This window comes from Ictidomys tridecemlineatus (assembly GCF_052094955.1).
Source record: "Ictidomys tridecemlineatus isolate mIctTri1 chromosome 2 unlocalized genomic scaffold, mIctTri1.hap1 SUPER_2_unloc_1, whole genome shotgun sequence".
Taxonomy (NCBI): Eukaryota; Metazoa; Chordata; class Mammalia; order Rodentia; family Sciuridae; genus Ictidomys; species Ictidomys tridecemlineatus.
In genome coordinates, this window is record NW_027520951.1 from 217878 (window position 1) to 240401 (window position 22524).

The window sequence follows — 22524 nt, forward strand, 5'->3', positions numbered from 1 at the left end:
ATGTCACCTGATGTAGAGAATTACACACCGTTTGAATTATAGCTCATGGAGCAAAGCCTGGTAGGTACAAAACAACACCAGTCATCACTTGAACATGAGGCCATAACTGTGTGACTTTCCAGTTACATAGCATACACAGCATGTATGACAGCATGTATGACTCCGACAATGAAGAAGACGACTCTGGGTAGGTTACAACACTCCAAGAAGAGCCAGTGGGCGCAGGTGCCTGGGGCCGTCAGCTTACACCTGCTGCTCTGCAGATCCGAGGAAGGTGGGTATAAAATCAGAAAGAAAAAGGAAATGTGTGCAAGTGTCCGACTCGTTTGGACAATAAATATCCCAGTGGCCTAAGAGGGAGAGGCCCGGGACCTCTGGGCTCTGTGCTTGCTGGGTATGTAACCATCTTTGATGACTCTGCTATTTAAAGATGCTCTTTCCTGGAAGGCCAGGTCTTTCCCACCTTGGCCACAGGCTTGGGTTATGTTGGGTAGCACCTCCTGGGAACTGTCCCCCAGAGATGTTGGCCAACATTGGAAGCCACAGGACTCTCTCTCTCAGGCTTAAGCCTGAGCCTGGAGATAAAGTTCCTCTGGCATGTGCCACGTGGCGGTGAGCAGTGGACCCTCCCCCTCTGCACTCCCCGGACTTGCAGGTGGGGACCTGGGTCACAGGACACTGCCTGGAGTGGGGGGGGTGAAGGAGCATTTATTTCCTCTTGGATTACTGCATGTGCACCAGCATCCTAGAAGGGAAGGAGAGGCTTAAGCTTGGCTCATGTCAGTCTCTCCACTTTGCCCAAGGCCAGTGCTTCAATTTGCAGCTATTTGTGAGGACTCTACTCTGTCCAGCTGCCCCATGAGCCCACCCCCCCCATGGCCAGGCAGGAAGTGGCTGCTGGGCTTGCTACAAACCCGCCCTCACAGCCCCACTGGCTCCTAGGATTGAGCAGGCCCAGGACGGAGCCTCTGGGCAGCAGGGCCAGAGGTCACTGCCTCTTTCAGACACTGTTCCAGCTGGACAGGGCCACAATGTCCCCGTACTCCAGCCATGCCCCTGCCTGTTCCCTGTTCCTTCCTTCCCAGTTCATCCATGGCTCGGTGCTAACCCTGATAGTCCCCATTTATTCACATGGCTCCAATTTCTTGCCTCACTTGAAGACTAAAGGGGTTTGGACAAGGCACATTACCTTTCAACTTGGGTTCACTGTTTCTAAAGGACCCCCCAAAATTCACTGGGGCTTGCTGTGAGGATTCAATATTGAATATTAATTCAACATTCAATATTCCAAGTCCCTAAGCTCATCCCAGGCATCCAAGAGCCACTTACTACATGAAATTGGTTTGTCATTACCTGCCACAGGACCCCGCCCTGCCCCCAAGCCCACGGCAAAGTGTTCCCACCATAGAAAGGGATCCATCCACTTATTTCTTCAGGTTCCTAGACTGAAGCAAAATGTGACCAGAAGAGTTGGCATGAGGATAGGCAATGGGCATTATTCGGGAGAAAGAAAACAGGTAGTAAAGGGAGCAGCAGGGAGGGAAGACCCAGTCATGCACAGAACGTTCTGGAGACAGTGGCTGCCTCCTGGAGGATCAGGATGTCAGAGGCTTCCCTTCTTGTCACGTAGTGGAATTGGAGGGCTGTAGATCAGAGACCCCTTCCTTCCCTCACTGCACAGCGGGGCCACCCAGGCCCTAGAGATGAGGACACAAGAGGGCCCCAAGGTCAGACCCCATGGATCCGGAGGCCCAACGTCCTCACCTCCACTCTGCTCCCACTTTCTTTCCCGTGGCCACCCACCCCTCATCACCACGACGGCTCCTAGACACTCAGAAGACTACTTTGCCAATGACGAGGCCTGAGAGAGCGACAACCTGCCATTTATCCCCCCTTCTCATCTCCTTTGTATCTTTTCTGAGCACCTGCTTTGAGCTTTTGCCACTTCCTTTTCTGATCTTCATCCTGAAAGACCTAGTAGGCCCATCCAGGGAGCTGAGATCCCTGGTCCTTTCACTGTCTATATAACCTCTCTCTCTGGCTCTCCTCTTTTTTAAATAAGGCTCTGGTTTCTGTCCCCAGACTGCACCATTGAACTGTGGGTGCCGAGGCAGGGAGCTGGGCTAATGGCCAAAAAGCTGGGCCCCGGCCCTGATCCTGGGGGCCACAGATATATTCTGTTTTTCTCTGAGTACCCCACGCAGTTCTGCACTGGGTGGCTTTGGACATACATGGTCATTTTCTGCCGTCCAGCTATTAAGAAATTAATTTTGATTCCACAGAGAGGAGCCAGGATTTCAACGAATATGAAAAGGAAGGAGAACGAGTGTGGAGGGGCAGGCGGGGGTGCGGCCCAGGGGGACATGTGTGTTCCATTGCTGGCCTGTCTTTTTGGCACATCAGGAAAACCAGCAAAAGCAAGGAGAGGATTGGCATGGCTACCAGCGTGTGTGAGCACCCAAGTGGAGATAAGAGGAGTAGTGAAAACCCATTCAGGCAACTGAAGGGAGTCTGGAGAGTATTTGCCAGGAAATGGAAACCCACTTGTGGGAACTTCTACCATCACCTTCGACGGCTCCTTAATCTGGAGGACAGAGCTTATGGGTGCCTGCAGGGCTACCACATGCATGACTTCAGGGGGTGAAGAGTGCTCCCAGATTTACTCAGTGACTCGCTCTGCAGGACCCAACTGTAATAAGCCACCAAACTTCTTTCATTCAAGAGGAGAGTTAGTGCTAGAATCCTCCATCTCTCTGTGTGTGTGATGAAAAATGTAGGTTGGTCTTGACCACCTTCTCTTCTGGCCTCCTGGGAGAAGGGTGGGGTGGACAAGGGAGGCACAGGCTCCTTCTCCTGCAGGCACAGCTTGGCAGGTCCTGGCATCTGGTAGAAAACATGAGAGGGTCCAAGACCAGTTGGGATCTGCCCAAGCCCTGGGAGCCCTTAGAGAGAACTAGGGTGGCCTCATGGCACTGTACCTTAAGTTGAGCTTCTATGGGACTTATCCTTCCATACGCTTTTCATATGTAAAACTCAAAAGAGCGTGCGCGTGCGTGCATGCGCGTGCATACACACACACACACACACACACACACACACACACACACAGGAAATTCGATGCCATGCTAACTGAGTCTATGTTAAGGTCAGGATTACAAGTTGCTTGTCCCTTTTATTTTCCATAGTGATAAAATAAATAGTTGAATTATTACAACTTAAACAGAACACGGGACTACATTACGCCCTAAAATTTATGTTTTAAATTTGCTACAGCATAATGGTCTTCTTTTGGTTGAAAGGCATATGCAAGATTTGGTAGTGATAGAGGGAAGAATGATCATTTCCAGATAAAAGAAAGCTCCAGGAAGCTCATATTTAAAATGGGGGTCTCAGGAGGATGCTGCTGAGGGTAGGGCTGCAGGGCAGGGTCCTGGCTACCCTGGGTCCTCAGGCCTCCTGCTTCTCAGGGGGCCCAGCTGTGTTATCCTTTGCACCCCCCCCTTTCCCTCTGCCTCAGGTCACTGTCCAGGGGAGCAGGCCCCTCTAAGGCTGCCCAGGGGAATGCCCAGGGGAATTTACTCCTAGAAGACATTCACAGACTCTCTGCCCACAGACGACACACTCAGCAGAGGGCAGCACAAAGACCTCGCTGCTCTCTGACCTAGACCTTGCGGAGGTCAGGGCCCATTTGGACACCTGGGAGGACGGACCGTGGCCACGGGACCCAGAGGAGCTGCAGCTTGCTGAGTGACGGGAGGGAGGCTGGAATCAGACAGGACATCCAAGGACAGAAGCTGCCTCCCGCCGTCCTCTCCCTCGTCTGAAGAGGGCGCTCAATTTGAAATGGAGACATTGTTCTGAAATGGGAAGCTGCTCCAGTCAGACAGGAGGTCAAAGGACAGGAACTGCCCTGGGGCCTGTCCTTGTGACAGCTAGAGGCAGTTGATTTTGGGTTGTATGATCTCGGATCAGATTCAGAGATGTGCTCCCTACTCGGTGCTGGAGGTTTGCATCTTAGACCTTCTGCCAGCCCCTCCCCCTCTTTTTGAACTTTACCTAAAGCTCATGGGGAAAAGCGGCCCAAACAAAGGGGACCTGGGGCCCACACTCCACGCCCCGAGAAGTCCCCAACCTTGTGTCCTGCCCCAGTGAGAAGTCCCCTCAGCCTCGTGGCCTGCCCCAGACTTCCTAGCAGAGATCTCTGGACTCTGCCTGTCCCCGCTCAGCTCCTCCCCACTCGAGGGCACCGCCACGCTCCAGGTGCCAATTATGTGTAATCACTGTGCTGGGAATGGACACTAGTGACTGATGTCACTCTTTAACCTACTGAGTCAGGCATTACCTGATCCTCCTAGGAGGCAACTGCGGTACTTGAGTAAGCAGGGGACGTTGGCCTGAGGTGGCCACCGGAATGCTCATGAGGAGCCACATCTCCTAATGCGCTCACTGAGCCTTACTAAAAACTTAGCATTAACTTAAAAGCCAGGAATACAGGTTTTTGTTTTTGTTTTTTGTTTTTTTTTCTCTCTGAAAAGCAAATTCAAGCCCAGGGAGCTTCCTCTGAATTCTACCAAATAATTCGCTGGCATCAGACCGTCCCCTGGCCACTCCTCCTGAGGTCGCTGGGGAGGCCAGGTGGCTGCACAGCTCTGCACCATCAGGAGAGCCCCAGCGCCACCAGACAGGAAAGGGGATTACAGGCCACCGAGCAGCAGCCACGTGAGAGACAGGAAGGGAAAGGACCTGGGATTTCAGGGCAGGGTCCCTGGGCTGGTGCTGTGGGTGGAGGGGGAGAGGGACAGTGCCATCAGGTCAGTGGGGTGGACATTTGGTGACAGGGTCGCTGAGACTGGATGCTCCTCGGGGAGGGTGTGGGGTGTGGCCACAGGCTGTGGCCATGGAGGGCCCCTCAGGAGGACAGGGTTGGAGATGCTGAGTCGTGCCGCAGACACGTCCCCTTCTCAGCAGGTCCTTTGTCCTCCTGCTCAGTCAGTGGCTCAGATCAGTGGTCAACAGACCTGGGCGCAGGGTGGACTCTTCCACTAAGCCACTGAAGCCCCAGTCCAGCGGGCCACAGTGCCCCTGATGGCTGCTCCCCCAGGACTGGGCTGCTGGACACCAGGCCAGCTCGCGGTGGCAGCACCACATGGGCAGGAGGAAGGGCCCCGTCCTGAGCCACTGGGGGCAGCTGATGTGTGAGGAGGGGACAGGGGCTTCCTTTCAGGAAAATGACATAGCGTGCAGCAGGGATTGAAATCCGGAGGCGGGTGCCTCCCTGGGCTCAGGGGCCTCCCCTGGACTTACATGCCTCCCTGGACTCGGGTGCCTCCCCTGGGCTGGGTGCCTCCCCTGGGCTGGGTGCCTCCCCTTGGCTCAGGGGCCTCCCCTTGGCTCAGGGGCCTCCCCTGGGCTATGGTGCCTCCCTGGGCTCAGGGGTCTCCCCTGGGCTGGGCGCCTCCACTGGGCTGGGCGCCTCCCCTGGGTTCAGGGGCCTCCCCTGGGCTGGGCACCTCTCCTGGGCTGCCCTGGGCTGGGTGCCTCCCTGGGCCAGCCTGCAGCAACCTTGGGGTGAGGAGAATTGGGAATGAAGTGAGGGAAGCCCTTGGGTCAGGAGTCCAGAGCATGTAGACCACGGCTGACTTGGGTTCAGGATTTCTGTCACCAGGAAACCAACGACATTTCCCTGTCTCAGGTCCATCACCCCTCAGTGTGTGACTCTGGGCAAGTCACTTCCCTGACCAAGAGCTGCGGGGCAGAGCCCTTGCCCTGCTGCCCACGGGGCTGACGGGGGGTCGCAGGAGAAGGTAGGGGACAGTCGCCCACCCCACAGCAGCCTGCCCAGGTGAGGGCTGGAAAGGAACTTCCCATCTTCCATGACTTGTAGCCACCCGAGTCTCCTCACTGGAGGCTGTCGTGCGTGGCTGCCCTGGGCCTCTGGTTACTGTCTGAATTCTCTGTTCGCTTACGAAGCACCAGTCATTTTCCTTCAGGTTTTATTTTATTTCCGTATTTGCTTCTATCTGATAGGCAGGCCCTGTGGAAGTCCCCTGTAACAGAGCAGGGGACCTCCCAGGACGGAGAACCCTTTCCTGGGTTCTCAAGCTTCTAAGTGGATCTGAGTTCAGCCACTGGCCCCAGTGTGGGCGCTCGGTCACCGTATCGCCATGTCTCAGTAGAGCTGTATCCCCCACCAGCCCAGGGGGCACCACAGCTGCCCCCACCCCAAGACAGCGGGGGAGCCGGAGAACAGAAGTGGAACCCGGGAAAAGCTGACCCTTTCCCATGGCCTTCTGCCACCAGGGCGTCAATAGCCGTCCCTTCTGAACACATTTTCCAGGATTAGGGTTCAAGGGACCGAGAAGATCACAAAAAGTTTTCAAATGCATAATATAGCACACAAGGGACCCAAAGTCATGGAGACCCCCCTGCCCGTGTCCTGCAGCACGAAATGGGCATCTGGCCAAACGAGGGAGCGGCAGGCACTGTCCCTCTGACTTCTGCACTCAGGCCCTACAGGGGACCCCGAGGTGACTGCAGTCTGCACAGCAGGGGCTGAGTTTGGGCAAGGAAGGCCAGGAGCAGGAATGTGCACACCCAGAGCAGGGGCAGCCCGGCCCTTTCTAAGCCAGTGAGACAGATCTTGTCTGTAAGACCCTGGGAGCCTGGAGACCTTGACAGAACCCACTAAGCCCCCGCGCCAGCAGGCCACCTCCCCAGCAGCTCCTCAGTCTGAACTAACTGCTCACCACCTGGGTGTGGTCAGTGAGGGCAAAGCTGATTATTCTGCAACTGTCACAGGGGCAGTTGGCTTGGAGTGTTCCGAGTTCCGAGTCAGTTAGGAGTCAGGCAGACCACTGGAGGTTCGGGGTGGTCACATGACCAGAGAGGAGCCAATCCTGGGGGTAGGGAGAAATTTGGACACCTCTTCCCCCCGCCCCACCCTGAGCCTACAAGAGGGTTTTATCACAGACAAAGGCATTGACTTGCCCTTTGTGTCAGAGATTGAAAGGTAGAGCCACGCGTTGAGTCAGAATTTGGGTCATTCTCTGGGGCCAAGCACTTCCTCTAGGACACCAATTTATCTTCCTGTAGCTACATTGGGAAAGAGAGTGAGGTGAGCCCTTGATTCAGTGTCCAGGGCATGAGCTGGTGGTCTCAGGTGTTGAAGGATCTCTATCCCCAGGAAACCAACTATATTCCCTGCCTTAGATTCATTTGCTCCTCAGAGACGTGACACTGGGCAAGTTAACATCTAAAAAACTTTAGTGCCTTAAGCCATAAAACAGACCTTGAGCTCCTACTGTGCCCACCCTACATCACTTGAGATAAGAGATTGTTCTGTGAGCCATAAAGCATCATACCCATGCCAGTGTGGGAAAGGGAGGAAGGCTCTGGACTCCCCTGACTTGTTGCCTTCCAGGTATCCTCTCTGAAGCCCACCAGGATTGTAGATCCTGCTTGTTCTTTCAGACATGTAATAATCGAACACTAGTGTAGGTGAACTTGTGAAGCACCAGTGATTTTTCTTCAGTTTTTTTCTGTATTATTTCAGCCTCCTAAAAACTATGAAGCACATTCTATTAACATTTCTGACATCACAGGACAGGAAACAGCCACAGGAGCTAAGGAACAGTCCCAGCTCCATGTGACTTTGATTCCAGGGCCTCAGGTACCAGCACCCATGCTCTTGGTCACTGTTTTGTCCTTGATTTCTACATTGCCTCATCTAAATAAATTGACTCTTCCTGCAGAGTCTTTGGTTGTTTTCAATGCACAACAAGAATGCAAGATCCATCTGAACCAAGTCCTATTTTGAACTGGATACCAGCTAAATGTTAAGAAGGTCTAAAGTTTGACTTGGGATTAAATTATTAATAATACTTTTATCGGGAAGATGTCAACAGCTCTCCCTTTTAAAAAAATATTGCCGAATATTAAAAAAGAAGAAAAAAAGTTAATACATTGAGATAAAAGTTGCACACAGGGATTGATCCTGGGTGGTGTCTCCAGGAGTTGTTTAGCAGCATCAAAATGAGCAACTGGCAAATAACAGGGAAGTATCCATCCCACACAACCCACTCCATTAAAGTCCCTGTGGGAACATTCAGTCAAGAGGCTGACTCAAAGAGTAGTAATTTAGTTTGTTTGGTGCGTCATATTTAGAGAAAAGCTATAAAAATGTCATGCCATATTTTGTAATTGAGATATAACTCACATTCCATAAAATTCATTTTTTAAAAGCATATAATTCAGTGACTTTTTTTTTCTTTTAGAATCTATACAGGTTTTGCAATTATCATCACTACACAGTTCCAGTAACTTTCATCACCCTGAAAAGAAAACCCTATACTTAGTACCAGTTAGTCTTTTCTCTCCACCCACCTCTCAGTCCTGGAAACCTCTGTTCTACTTTGGTTCTATGGACTTTTCTCCCCTCGACATTTTATATAAATTGAATTACATGACGTGGGCTGCCTTTTGTGTCTTCAAGAAGCCAAAGGTTTTTCAAGATTCACCAGCCTTTGTAATGCATCTGTACTTCACCCTTTTCATAGCTGAATAATCTCCATTGTGTGGATATAACACCGTGTACCTATGTACTGGTTGATGGATAGTTGGGCTGTTTTCATTTTTGACTGTTATTTGGCTCTTTGGCTGATGTGAACCTCCATGTACAAGGAAACAAGTGTTTTCAATGAAATCTAATAGATCTGTTTTTGCTTTCCTGGACTGTGCCACAAAAGGAAAGACACATCCTATCTAAGAAGTCATAGCCAAACCCAAGATAACTTAAGATTTTACTCTTATTATTTTGGTGTCTTAAGATTTTGGTAGTTTAGAGGTTACATTTAAGTCTCTGATCTATTTCTAACTTCTGTGTTTGGTGTGAGGTAGAGGTCCAACTTCATTCTTTGCCTGTAGATATCCAGTTGTCGCACAACATTTGTTGAAAAGACTGTTCTTTCCCCACTGAATGTGCTTTGTGTCCTCTTCCAAAAATCAATCCACCATCAATGGGGGAGGGTTTATTTCTAGGCTCTGGATTCTACTCCCTTGATCTTTATGTCTATTCTTACAACAGTACCCTGTGAACTTGAATATGGGAACTTTAGAGTAAGGTTTTAAATTGGAAAGTGTGATTATGTCATCTTTGTTATTTTTATGTGTCTGGTCCCATGCGTTTCCATATGAATTTTGTGACTATCACTTTTTGCAAAAAAGGCGGCTAGAATTTTTATAGAAATTTGAATCTGTAAAATGATTAGTAGAGCATAGCACCTAAACAGAAATATTCAATTCTATGAACATGTATTCCTTTGCATTTACTTACAATTTTAAACCTTACTGAGGTATAATTAATACCTCACAATTTTACATAAATTACACACATTTAATGTAAACATATTGGTGAGTTTGAACATGTGTATATGATTGCAATTCTATCACCATAACTGAGACATCAAATATATCCATCAAGTCCAAAAATGTCTTAGTGCTTTAGTTTTCCAAAACAAAGTTTTTCCAAAACTTAAAAAAAAAAAGACCTTTGAAGGTGTACAGTGCAGTACTGTTCATTACAGGTACAATGTTGTACAGTTGAACTCTAGAGCTTAATTCATGTCACTTAACAAACTTTATGCCCACTGAAGAACAATTCCCCATTTCCTCCTCCTTCCAGCCACTGGCAATTACTATGGTATTAATTGATTCTATGTCTTTGATGGTTTTAGTTACCTAATTAGACTAGTTGGTGGTGCTGGGGATCAAACCCAGGGCCTCACGCATACTCTACCACTGAGTTACACCCCCAGCCCTTTACTTGAGCCAGGGTCTTGCTAAGTTGTCCAGGCTGGCCTTGAACTTGTGATGCTCTTGCCTCAACCTCCCAAGTAGCTGGGATTACAGGTGTGCGCAATAGTGCACTATTTGTCTCTCTGTGACTGGCTCACTTAGTATAATGTTCCCTAGGCTCATCCATGTTCTCACAAGTAGCAGGATCTCATTCTCTAAGGGTGAATAATATTCCATCATATATATCTCTATATAATGTACATACAATGCGATCTATCCCATTTTCTTTATTCCATTCATCTATTGACATATAGGTTGTTTCCACACCTTGGCAATTGTGAATAATGAGATTAACGTGGAATTGCAGATTTCTTCTTGACATACTAGTTTTAATTATTTTGTATATATACCGAGTAGAGAGTGCTGAATTGTGAAAACATAAGAGGGAGTTTTTAATTTTTGAGAAACCTCCATACTGTTTTCTGTAATGGCTCTACTAATTCATATTGCAGCCAACTGCACACAAGTGTTCCCTTTTCTCCACACCTTGCCAGCACTTCTCTATCTTTGAGAAGATGCCGTTTGAACAAGTATGAGATATCTCATGATGGTTTGGTCTGCATTCTCTTGATAACCCATGAGGTTGAGCACCTTCTCATAGATATGGTGGTACTTTTGGAGAAATGTCTTTTCAAGTCCTTTGCTCATTGTGTGTGTGTGTGTACGTGTGTGGTGTGCTGGGATTGAACTCATGGCCTTGTGCATGTGAGGCAAGCACTCTACCAACTGAGCTACACCCCCAGCCCTCCTTTGTTCATTTTTAAATTGATTTTTCTCTACTGAGTTGCAGGAGATGCTTCTGTTTCATGACAGTGATACAGATCCTTCTGTGTCACTCACTAGGCATCAGGCATTGCTCACTTTATGAATATAATTCTCTCTTCTAGTGATGTAATCCATAATTATAGTTACATTGGCATTAATGGAATGAAATAGATTATACATCTCTACATGTATTTCTAGTCAAGCTGTTTAGTTTCAGAGCTGCATAATGTGTTTTTGAAACCTGAGTGATTTTGTAAAAAGCAGTTCAATGTATCTGACAGACTAAAACCCAAAGTTGCCCATAATCTTGATTTTTGTTTCTTCATTATGAGACTAAATCCCTGGAGAGTGATGACATTTAGTAGTTGTTCAAAAAGTATATTTGAACAAAAAAGTGAATACAAAAAAGAAAAAACTATGAACATTTACCTGCTCAAACCTATGGGCAAATATGGTTGAAAACATTTCAGGGTTTTTTACTCTCTTTTAAAAAAATTTTTAGTTGTAGATGGACACATACATTTATTTATTTTTATGCGGTGCTGAGGATCGAACCCAGTGCCTCATGTGCTAGGCAAGTGCTCTACCACTGAGCCACAACCCAGCCCCAGGTTTCTACTCTTATATTGAAACTTTCCATCCATATTCCCATATTCCCTGTCATAAACATGGGAGTTCTTAGAAAGAGCCACATAAAATGATCTCCATGTCCAGTTAATTCCTGTTTCATTTTTACTTTTCTCCCATAGTGCCTATTTGGTGGCTGGTTAAAAAGAAGCAAACACAGAGTGGTAAAGATATAGTTGACAAAGTTTTGGTTTGATAAAGAAGTTTATAATTGCATATTAGATAATATGACTTGTAAATATTTTCTCCCATTTTGTATGTTGTTTTACTGTTCTTTATAGTGGTTATTTGATGCTCCCAAGTTTTTAATTTTTTTCTAAGTCAGATGTAAAAGTTTTTTCTTAAAAGTGTTGCTTATGCTTTTGATGTCCTTTCTAATGACACATCAACAAACTCAAGGTTATAAAAATTTACTCCTGTATTCTAAGAACTTTTCCCAGTTTAAGCTATTACATTTAACTTTTTTAATGCTCTCAGAGTTAAATTTTGTAGGTAGTGTGAGGTATGGGTCTAATTTGTTGTCCATGAATATCCAATAGTCCTAGCAATATTTGCTGAAAAGACTATTCTTTTTTTTTTGGCACTGGGGATTGAACTCAGAGGCACTCGGCCACTGAGCCACATCTCTAGCCCTATTTTGTATTTTATTTAGAGAAAGGGTCTCACTGAGTTGCTTAGTGCCTCACTTTTGCTGAGGCTGGCTTTGAACTCAAGATCCTCTTGCCTCAGCCTCCTGAGCTGCTGGGATGACAGGCATTAACTACCACGCCCAAATGAAAAGACTACTCTTTGCTCCAGCATAGTCTTGGCAGCACCCTTTAGAAAGTAAATTGACCATAGATAGAAAATTTATTGTTAGACTCTCAATAATTTATGAGGCAAGAGGATACATACTTATTTATGTATCTTTCCTAATATAGCATCACGCTGTTTAGATCACTACACCTTTGTACTTAAGTATTGAAATGGTAAAATGTGGACCTTTGTGTAGTCAGCTTTCTGTTACTGCTAACAAATACCCATGATAACAGGCATAAAAAGATCAAAAGGTTCTAGGTCTTTTGGATATATATATATATATATATATATATATATATATATATATATATATATATATATATATACAAAGGAATGGGACAGCTGGAAATATGGTGATTCCATTCCTAATTTTAATCTAACACTTGCATAATACAGGAATATAGCTACATAAACATTTATAGCAGCACAATTAACAATACCCAAGCCATGAAATCAACATAAGGTACTCTTCAATAGATGAATGGATTAAGAAAATACGGTATGTCTATCCAGTGGAGTATCATTCACCCAGAAAGAATGGAATCTCACAGCATTTGCTGTTAAATAAGCCAGATCCAGAAAGCCCAAGATCAAATATTTTCTCTGATATGAAGAAACTAGTCCAAAATAAGAGAGAGTGTGGGGGGCGGAAATTAGGGGGGGACTAGGTTCCATCAAGATAGAATAAAGATCAGTGGAGTAGAGGTAGGGGATTTAGGGGATGGGGAGGGAGGGACAGGATAAGGGAAGAAGAGTGAAATGAATCTGACCTAATTTTCCTATGTACATAATGGAGACACCACAGTGAATCTCACCATTGTATATATCCACAAGGCACTAAAAACCATAGGAGTAAAATACAGATCAGTGAGTGGAGGGAAGGGAATGGAACAGTGGAAAGGAGGGTAGGAGGAGAGTGCTGGGGACTGAATTAGAGCAAATTATATTCTATATTTTTATAATTATGTCAAAACGAATCCTAATGTTACATATAATTTTAAAAAGCCAATAAAAAAGAAAAAGGTTTCTTCTGACTCACAATTTTGGAGGTTTCAGTCTGTGGCTGATGTTTTTAGACCATCATGGTGGGAAAGCTTGGAAAAGGAAGCTCATTTGCCTCATCGTGTTCAAGAATAGAAAGAGAGGAAGAGAAAGAGACTGTGGTCCTGCAATCCCATGCAAGGGCATGCTCCCAGTGACCTATGACCTCCCATAGGCTCCTTCCCACAGGCTCCTTCACCACCTCCCAACAGCACCAAGCTGAGGTCGACCCTCGAACACCTGGGTCTTTGGTGGGCATTCCAGATCCAACTTTCTTCCTCTTTTTTCAAGATTGTTTTGGCTATTTGGGATTTCTTATAATTCCATATGATTTTCAGGATTAGCTTTTTTAATTGCAAAAATAGTGTCAGAATTTTTAGTGTGTGCACTGGGGATTGAACCCATGGCCTCATGCATGCTAGGCAGGCACTCTACCACTGATCTATACCCCTGGTTCAGTACTGAGGAATGTCACTGAATCTATAGATCATTTGAAGGGAAGTCTTCCAATACATGAGTATACCACATCTTTCCAATTACTTAGGTCTTCTTTATTTTCAATGTACCTAGTGTATCAGACTTGTACCTCCTTGGTTAAATTCATTCTTAAGTGTTTTAGTCTTTTGGATGCTACTGTAAGTTAAATTATTTTCTTAATTTCATTTTGGACTACCCATTGCTAGTGTGTGGAAACATCCACACACAGTTACCTCACTTAGGTATGGGAACATGTACTGAGAATATGGTTAGGCAACATCATCATTGTGAAAATATCAGAGTTTATTTACACAAACTAAGATAGTTGCAATGTCACTAGGTAATATAGTTTTTATGGGACCAGTATTATATATGCAGTCTGTTGTTGACTGAAATGTTATGTGGCATACCACTCTACTTTGTTGTTCTTATTTTTTAAGTTTAAAAAATCAGAAATGAATGTTGAATCATATAAATTGTTTCCAGTATGAATTAGGAAAGGTATGTTTTCTTTCATGATGAGGTTATAGCAAAAAAAAAAAAAATTCACCTAGATGAGAATTAGGGGTCACCAGGATCAGGAAAAAGTGTCACATCTAAGGACAGTCAGAGGAACTAATCCAGGAATCTGGTGTCTGCAGGTGAACCCCTAGGGAATCCCCAGAAGGTCTTTTACAGTATAACTATTCTGAGAGTACTGGAGACTAATCTCTTTTGGGTGAGATTTGTGTGTCGCCAAGTCACTTTTGATTATATCACTTCACAGTTCTATGAATGATGATTTGTCAGCATTTGAGATCATTTGTTCTGCATAAATAAATATTCATAAAACTTCATCCAATGTGAAGGCACATAGAATTAAAAAACCACATCCCTCTGCACATTGTCTCCCACATAGATTTTGTGTAATAACTGTGCCACTTACAAAAGCACTGTGAAGAGAGACTCCAGAGGCAAGGATGTTTCAAGAATGAGAGGGTTGGGGGCACACATGGATGGAGTATGGAACCTGAAGAAGAGAAGAGGGGGAGGGAAGATGACCACAAGGAAAGGATCTTTGCATGTGCCTGAGGCAGTACCATGTATGATGAAAAGATGGGGAGGGAGCAGCAGAATTTTCATGGACCATGAGAGTGTCTGTGGATGGTAGTGAGTGAGACTTGGTTCTTGTGATAATTGCCCATGGCTGAACATGATTATTCCTGATATTAAAGTCATGCAAACAAGATGATAAGGCTTTCCATGAGGCAGCAGTGCTCCTGCAATCCTGGCTGTATATTAATATGTATCCCAGGAAGTCAAGAACATTTTGATTCTTGTGACCTGTTTAAAATAGGAAAGCCTTGATCAAGGCTTTTAGGTTTGGCACAAAGATGGATGGTTGGCTAAAGATCAATGTAAGATACTATTAGATTCTCCCCAGAGAAGCCTCACATGGCTGGGCAAGCTCATAATGGATTCTAAGAGTGGTGATTGGGTCCTGACAAAAAAGACACTATGGGAGGCCACTAACAGAGACTTTGACTATTGTGAAATATGGCATCTGGTATGGCCTAGAATCTAGAGAGCACAATAATCACAAGTTAATCAAAAAGCAACAGTAACCAAGAACTTATAAGATTCCATTTTAGGTAAATAGATAATGTAAAATTAAAGAATGAAAGAAATGATACAGCATGTGCACGAGCTGGTGGAAAGATGTTTGTCAGCTTTCTAGTACTGTAACAAATGCCTGAGATAATCAACTTATAAAGACATGAGGTTTATTTTGGCTTATAGTTTTGGAGGCTCCAATCCATGATCAGTTGCTCACATTGCTTTGGGCTTTGATGAGGCAGCATGTTATGATGGAAGCATAGAGCAGAGCAAAACCACTCACCCCATAGTAAGGAAACCAAAAAGAGGGGAAAAGGAAGGGCTTCAGTCTTCCCATCTCCTTTGTGGGTATGCCCACTGATGACCTTGAGACCTCCTGTTAGGCCCCACCTCTTAAAAGTTCCATCTCTTCCAATTAGGCGCCATGGGCTGGGATCAACCTGCCAACACAGAAGCTTTGGAAGGATCTTTTAAGATGTAAACTACAGTGCAAGACAAAGTAGATTTCAGAAAAATATCATGACCTATGAGGAGTGACATCTCACTATGATACACAGGTTGATCCATCAATATAATTCTAAATGCATGTGGACCAAATAACACAGCTTCAAGATGCATGACAGGAAAGCAAAGTAGCCAAGTCAATGATAATAACTGAACACTTCCATATTTCTCCTTCAGGTAATCACAGGAAAAAAGTAGGTAGAAAATCAGTTAGACTATAGAAATGCAAACAAACTAGAACAGCTTGACCTCAGTCACACTTAGAGCACCCCACACTTGAAACAGAGACCACACTTTCTTTACCAGGGCACCAGGATACCATAAACAAAACAACTTACATGAACACATTTAACATAAGTGAAATTAAACAAGGTATGTGTTCTCTGACCACCGTGATTTTAAAATAGAAATATATTAGGAAAAGACACCTGAAAAATTCCCAAATATTTGAAAACAATAAAAGAAACCGACACACTTTGAAACAACCTGTTGTTAAGGTTTAGATATGGTGTACTCCAAAAGCTCATGTGTGAGACAATGCAAGAAGGTTTGGAGGAGAAATGATTGGGTTATAGCCTTAATCCAAACAGCAGATTAATCCTGATGGGATTAACTGGAGGCAGGTGGGGTGTAGCTGGAAGAAGTGGCTCATTGTGGGTATGGCTATGGGGTACATAAATATTATACTGTCATGTGAGCTGCTTCCCTCTGCCACATCTTCTGCCATGATATTCTGCCTCATCTTGAGCCCCAAGGAATGGAGCCACATGTATATGGACTGAGACCTCTGAAACCATGAGCCCTCAAATAAACTTTACCTCTCCTAAAATTGTTGTGGTCAAATCTTTTAGTCACAGTGGTGAAACAGCTAAGACCCCCTGGATCAAAGAGAAAGTCACATGAAAATGTGGACAATATTGCAGATTATATATATATATATATATATATATATATATATATATATATATATATATATATATAATACATATCAAAGTTTGTAGATTGAAACCAAAGCAGTATGTATGGGGTTTCAACCTTAAGAAAGTGCTGAGAAGAGCAAAAACATATCGGAGCCAGGAAAACCAGATGGAGGAAATGATAGAGAAAAGCATTAATCAATGAAATTGCAGCCTCATTAGTTTCCTATTTTCATCAGGGCAGCATGCTGGCTAGTAAGTAAGTGGACAGACCTGGAGACTATCACGCTAAGTGAAATGAACCAATCTCAAAAGATCAAAGGTTGAGTGTTTTTGCTGATATGTGGAAGCTAAACCGCAATAAGGGGTCAGGGGAAGAAAAGAAGTTCAGTACTTTAGACAAAAGTGAAAGAAGGGAAGGGAGTGGGGTTGGAATAGGAAAGACAGTGGAATGACCCTGACATAATTTCCTATGTCCATATATAAAAATACCTAAACGAATCCTACCCTTGTGTACATCTACAAGAATGGGGTCCTAATTAGAAGAAGGTATAAATATGCATGTATAATTTTATCAAAAAGGATTGTACTGTCATGTATAAGTTAAAAAAATTAAAAAAAGAAATAGGAAAATGGTACTACAAGAATGGGGTCCTAATTAGAAGAAGGTATAAATATGCATGTGTAATTTTATCAAAAAGGATTGTACTGTCATGTACAAGTTAAAAAAATAAAAGAAATAGGAAAATGGTAAAAGGAGAATCGATGAAGCCAATTGCTGATACTTTCAGAAAAAGTATAAAAATTGACAGACCTCTGGCTATGCTGATTGAGAAAGATTGAGATTTAAGAGGGCTGGGGAGGAAGCCCAGTGATAGAGCACTTGTCCAGCATGTGTGGAGCCCTGGGTTCCATCCCCCAAAAAATAATAATTAAAAAGGAAATGTGAGGAACAACTATATCCATAAATTTGATGATTTAGATGAACAATCAAGTTCCTTGTAACACAAAACCATCAAAAAACTCAATCCATATAAGAAGCTCAATCCATATAAAAATTTTGAACATGCTTATTAAATAATAAAAATTAGGGATGGGCATGGTAATTGCTCTGTGTTGATAATTGTTCAATGCATACATGAATTAAAACATCACATTGCACCTCTTAAATATGTACAAATATCATGTCAATCAAAACATTAAAATACATATATATATAAAATATGAAATATATATATATATAAAACTCACACTTGGGAGTTAAAATCATGCCCATGAAGGCCCAGCTGTTTCTGATTCCCCCCTCTTCCCTCTCTCTTCTCTTCCTGGTTCTTTTTAGGCAGTATTAGAAATTGAACCCAGGGCCTTGCACATACTAGGCAAGTGCTCTACCAGCTGAGCTACACTCCCAGTCCTCCCCTTATCTTTCTGGATCAGGTACTCCCTCTCCTTCCCCTCTGTCAAGCCACTTTTTTTTCTCCCCATCCCCTGCCAAGAAGAGCCCCCCACTGGCTGGCAGGACCGAGCTGCACCCAGCACCATGAGTGAGATGTGTTGCTTACAGGGGACACCATCACAGGACTGGACTCAGGGAGGCCAAGCCTTTATCCAGGAATCCATAGAGGTGACTGAATCCTTTTGAAGAATATCTGGATAGTCCCACTACTCAGAGAGATCCTGGAAACAGTGCAAGAATCAGAAGAAAAAGAAACTGCCGGAAAAACAAGTTTATACCTAAGACTCCAAGTAAGGAAGAAACTGAGAAGGGGGGTGGAGATACCAGTTTGCATCAGGAGACAACAGAAGTGGATGTTTAGCCACGATTCTGTCTGGAGAAGGGGTGGATCTAACTCTAAGCGTTGGGTGCAGCCTGCCATTGTGGAGGATCCCCACCTCATTTGCTAATGAACCACGAAATACTCAGGATATAATTGAATTATGCAACAGCTGCAAGTCTGCAAAAGATGTCTCTGAAAAAGAAGACAAGGACAAAAACAAAAGTTGCCAAAGAAGATGCCATCCAGAGACTCCAGCCAAGACTGTGTGGACTCCACTGGAGTAGACTGACAGGTATTTATTGCAAACACTGAAAAAGAAAAAGAGACAGAATCCTCTTGCTAAAACTAGAACAGGGGATTCTGAAATTAGTGACATCCATGAGTAATTCAAGAAGTCCCTCAGATGACCTCACATCCCTGAATGCTATTAAACTACCTATTTGGGGATGGACCACGAGGTTGACCAAACTGGGAAAGCAGTTTCCATCCACAAAGCCAGTAGCATACAAATCCCTGCCAGAGGGTCTCAGAACATATAAAGGATGAGAAGAACACAGGGACCTGCGGAGAGATTCATTCTCAAGAAAGATGGTACCCGGGTGGGCTGAGATGATAATGAAGGTAGCCAGAACAGGTGTCTAAATGACATCAGGCAAGGGCTGAGCTGCACCTCAAGCAGCCACTGGAGCACAGTAGACATGGGAACTCAGGTCCCTGGAGCCACCACCTTGGAGCAGCATCGACTCTGATGGTTCTGTCATTGTCACCAGAAGCTGCAGTGGAATCTCTATCCTCACCCAGGGTGACAGCATTGATAAGCAGTCAAGGGGGTAGTGCAGGAATGACCTCCAGGCCAGCGTGGCACCAGGTGCCCCAGAAGCATGCAGCCCAGTTGCCTCTGCCCAGTCTATCTGGGGCCTTCTCCCTCATGTTTCTCCATCCAGGCCTCTCAGTAAGTCTTCTTGGAATAATCTCATGATCTCACAGGCAGATGGCCTCAGCAACCTCCCTAGATAAATGAGCCTTAGCCACCAAGGTGCGATTGAAGCAGCCCACCCACTTACCCTTGGCTCTGTCCCAGCCCCTACTATCTCCCAGCATTCTCAGCAGACAAGCTTCATTGTGGCTCCTGCAAGAAAGCTCCTCCCACTTCTGCCTCTTCTGTCTCTAGCCTTGCACCACATGTTGCAGTCCGTGAAGACCCCCTGTCTGAACAGGTCTGGGTTTCTTGCTGTTCCCCTGGATAGTATCCTAACCCCAACCAGCAATTTCAACCTCTCCCTCACATTCGCTCACTAGTCTACTGCCCCCAAAGTGAGAAAGAGCTGCCTCGGCCATCCCGGTAGCTGCTTAGTGGCCCATGAGGCCTAGAGTGGATTAACCCCCGGCATGATTGGGGATGACAATGCCAGTCCTGCTCAGCAATCCAAGGGACAGCACGGGAGCAGGCAGATGAGGCTTGTGGTTTGGTATTCATCAGCACCTTCTTTCTAAGCTCCATCCTAGTGGGTGATGACACAATATGTGGTCCAGATGCCTTTCCAGCAACACATGCTGGTCTCTGAGAGCCAGTCTATGCAAGAAGGCCTCTGGGAAGTGGCTGTATCTGTGGCCCAGCAGGGTCCTCCAGCTCAGCAGAATGGTATGAGCCATTCTGTGGGGTTTCAGTGACCTCCCTGCTTTGAGCAGCCCCAGGACGCCTCAGTCTCCCCTCTCTCTCTGTGGTCCCTTATACATGCCAGAGCTCAGATACTCAAGAGTACCACCCTCTGGGCCAGGCATGCTGGTCATGGAGCCAAACATCTCTGATAGATCCTAGACTCCTCCAGAACCATGGTCTACTGGGCTCAATGGAAATATTACAGCATGGACTAGTGGGGTCAGACACCTGGAGGCCTGTATCATCCTGACGGGAGCCCCCAGGCCAGCGCTCAAATGAGTGGTACCCCTGTCATACCTCCTAGCCAGTCTCTAGTACCCTTTCCTTGATCAGCCTCAGTGGCCTCAGCACAGGACTCAGTCTCTTCCTGTTCTCACAGTCTCCTCACCTTTGGGTCCAGCACAGGATGGTGGGCACTACTCCCTTTTGGGTCAGCCCATCTGCCCTCTGTTGCTCCAAGGTCAGTGGACTTACCATGGACAGAGTGAGCTAGAACATGGAAACCTGAATCAGAGACAAACATACAATTCTGCCTCTAGTGACCTGGGGATGGCAGGTGTTGCCCTGAGGTGGGTGCTGGAGGTGACTGATCTCCACGGAGCACCTCCCTTACTGAGGTGGACACACTTCACTCAGTTCACCAGGTCTCGTACCATGATCCAGTGATACCAGGATGCTGGGGTGGAGGTGGGGGTTGCTGAGAACCCGCTGACACTTGGATGTTCCTGCTTCTTTGTACACTATTGTGGCCATGTCCCCTCCCCCCAGCTCCACATGTTTCCCTTCACCTCAACAACTCCAGGAATAACTTCAAAGTTCAAGTGAGCCCCAAAGAACAAAGGCACGAGGATCCTAGAGCCAGCCACCTCCCTTGAAGAGGAGCAGGCAGAGTTCAGACAGGGTAGAGAAGGCCTGAGGATCGTGGCTGACCAAGGGGAAGAGTAGTACGTTGGAGATGCCATCCTGGAGCCCAAGGATGAGGGATGGAGAGAGACAGATTCTCACACTGGCACTCGACTCTCCACCCTCCTGCCAGGGTCCCCATTTTCCCCTAACTTGTCCCCTTCTGCTTCCCATCCTCTTCTCCCATCTTTAATATCTTCTCCCATCTTTAATCTCTTCTCCCATCTTTAATCTCTTCTCCCATCTTTAATCTCTTCTCCCACCATGAAATTTCTTTCTCATTTTCTGGTCTGGTAGAATTGGGAGGGTCCCACAATCTCCTAGGCTCTCTTAAAAAAAAAAAAGAGAGAGAGAGAGAGAATTTTTTTAATATTTATTTTTTAGTTCTCGGTGGACACAACATCTTTGTTTGTCTGTGGTGCTGAGGATCGAGCCCAGGCCGCACGCATGCCAGGCGAGCACACTACCGCTTAAGCCACATCCCCAGCCCTTCTTGCCTCTTATTTCTCAACAGTCCAAGGTTTTTCCTTTGTTGTAGTCTTTATGAATACATTTATATGGATAGAATTAAGAAAAACAAAATTGGTTTCCCTGCTTTCTCCCTCCCTCCATCTTGGCCCCCCAGACCTCACAGAGTCAAACCCTACCTCGGATGCACTCTACATTGTTTTCTGTTTATTTGGGAGATTATTGGGGAAAAGGTTGAATTTTTGCTTTTAAATATTTTTTTAAAAATCTGTCACTGGGAGGAAGAAGATGATCTGGCTGGCTTTGTGAATCACACCAAACATTCAAGGAATGATTACTACTAATTCTACCAAACTCTTCCATAAAACAGAAGGCTTCCCAAATCAAGTGCAAAGTCAGGAAAAAAACCCATGAAAACAGACCACATGGACACACCCTTATGAACATAGGCCCCAAAATCCTAAATAAGTAAAATCAAATCTAACAAAATTCAAAAGTGCAATTAGGACTTATCCCAGAAATGCAAGAGTCATTCAACATCCATTCAAAAAAAATCCATCAGGAGCCTGAGGCAGGAGGATCATGAGTTCAAACCCATCCTCAGCTACTTAGCGAGGCCTAAGCAACTCAGCAAGACCCTGTCTTCAAATAAAAAAAATTTTTAAAAAGGGCTTGGGATGTGGCTCAGTGGTTAAGTGCCCCTTGATCTGGGGCCGTTTCTCTGATTGGGACTCAAAGGGGACTATTTCTGGGGCTGTCGGGGCTCTAAGAAGGCAGCCACATTACTGGCAGGGGCTGTGGCAGGGCCAGGCAGGTCCTCGGTGTCTAGCACTGTTGCCCCCAAAGCGTGAGAGCTCACACCTCCCCGCCATTGCTCCTCATCTGCCCAGTGGAGAAGGGAGATGAGCATGTTGAGCTCGAAGAGCATGAGAAGCGAGGCCAGGCAGGCAGCCTCCAAGGAAGCCTCGCTCAGAGAGAGCTCAGGTCCAAACAAAGGGAAGAAAAACAGGGGCTCTGCCAAGGCCTGGAACAGTACCACGGTTCTGGGAGGAAAGAAGCCCAGGGGCAGACCCATGGACCTGAGAGGGCACCTTGCAGGAGTCCTTCCAGAAGAAGCAGGAACCGTGAGGCGTCCCCT

General features: G+C 45.7%; 2 pseudogenes; both read left to right on the top strand.

Moving 5' to 3' along the window:
• Positions 1 to 140: 140 nt before the first annotated feature.
• Positions 141 to 19701, top strand: LOC144372232 (R3H domain-containing protein 2 pseudogene; annotated as a pseudogene).
• Positions 19702 to 19867: 166 nt separating this feature from the next.
• On the top strand, positions 19868 to 20960 carry LOC144372233 (R3H domain-containing protein 2 pseudogene; annotated as a pseudogene).
• Positions 20961 to 22524: the final 1564 nt, after the last annotated feature.